Here is a 1890-nt window from a genome sequence, read left to right as displayed (position 1 = left end):
CTTAGGGGTTGAACTTCCAAGAACACCGAAACACGTATTTTTTTATTTGTAGCCTTGACGTCAAATACCAGTTTTCGTAGATGTAGCCTTAAAAATACTTTCATAGTTCTTCCATAATTATTTATCTCAAAATAAAATGTTCATCCATTATTTCACCTCATAGAGGTTAAATTCCCAATGATACTGGAACACATATTTCTTTATTTCTGACCTAGAAACCAGATACAAATGTTCGTATGCCTAGCTTCAAAATTACCTTAATAGCTACATGATTCAGAAATTCTTTCATGTCCTGCGTCTCCCCCTTAGAGGTGGAATTTTGAAATATGCAGTATAAGTGGTATAAGATCAACACCCTTTCCAAATCTCAAGGTTTATTTTCCTTGGCGGTCTGGACTGTGTGAGTTTCATAGTAATAGTCCTCCACACACACACACACACACACACACACACACACACACACACACACACACACCACTACCAATACCACCACCACCTCCTGGGGAAATTTCTGCAGACGCCCTTGTTCCACTGCAGTCATATTTTGCCGACGACCTACATTTAGCAGCGTGGGAGGGATAGTGTCGTGCAACAGACAGTATACTCAGTAGACAACGAACTGTTCGTTGTGAAATCAGCGACATATTAACCGAGACTGACACAGAAGGTGCTGAAGGTGAAGCACACTAGACTCGTGTCTACCACGGCTTCAAATAGTATCGATTTACTATGAACGGAAGTTCCGAAAAGTGAGCAAGTAATTTTACAGTAAATTCAGTACCGATGGTGAGGATATACAACGAAAAACATTTCTATAAAATTTCAGAAATAATGAAATATTCCACTCAAGTCGCGTGACAGAAAACGCAATGGATATGCTTGCACTTAAGACGGAAGGCCCTACGTGCTTACGCAGGCTTACGACAGATCGCAAAATTCGGCAGTAGGCGTAAGGCAACCTCGTGTGCTGCCATCTGTTGTTGATGCCAGGCATCAAGGTCTCAGTAGTACGACCATCCACTGGAGAGTAGTTTGCTTTGTAAGCACTCCGTCTTCAGGCCACGAGTGACCTACTGGGACAGCACCAACCGACCGCCGTGTCATCATCCGTGGAGGATGCGAACAGGAGGGGCGGGGGTCAGCACACTGTTCTCCCGGTCGTTATGTTGGTATTCTTTGACCGGAGCCGTTACTATTCGGTCGAGTAGCTCCTCGATTGGCATTATGAGGCTGAGTGCACCCCGAGAAATGGCAAGAGCGCATGGCGGCCTGGATGATTACCCATCCAAGTGCCTTCAACGCCCGACAACGCACTTAAATTCGGTGATCTCACGTGAACCGATGCAACCTCCGCGGCAAGGCCGTTGCCGCAGATATTTTAGAGTAGTTGCTTACGTTTCATAATTATCTAGTTTACGGGGAAAATGTAAAAAAGGCGATTGTCACCGAAGCTACAACTAATCTGAATTTCTGGTTAGTTATCAAGTGGTCTTGTGTGCGAGCCTGAATTTTTCATCCTTTGCGGTGGGAATGATTCAAACCCGTCATGTTCTTCTTATGAAGTGTTCTATTTATTTTGCACACAATGATCGTTTGTAGCTGTCTTGAGTTACTACGTTGATAAATTTTTGTTTGGCGCACGTATCATAACTGAGATTTGCGCTTAATGGCTGAAGGTGAATTAGCGTAATGAGTAGTAGCGAATGTTACAGTAACATGTTTGTAAATTATTTCAGGTAAATTACGTTAGTCGTGTAATATTATCCGTATACCAGTACAGTATATGGGCCAATTACGTTAGTCATGGAATACTATCCGTATAAGACTATGTCACCTTGGTGTCCCGGAATTTGCTTCAATTTTGGAATCCACGATAGAACTGGAAATTTT

This window comes from Schistocerca gregaria, unplaced genomic scaffold, assembly GCF_023897955.1.
Source record: "Schistocerca gregaria isolate iqSchGreg1 unplaced genomic scaffold, iqSchGreg1.2 ptg000698l, whole genome shotgun sequence".
Classification (NCBI taxonomy): domain Eukaryota; kingdom Metazoa; phylum Arthropoda; class Insecta; order Orthoptera; family Acrididae; genus Schistocerca; species Schistocerca gregaria.
This window is presented reverse-complemented; position numbering follows the sequence as displayed.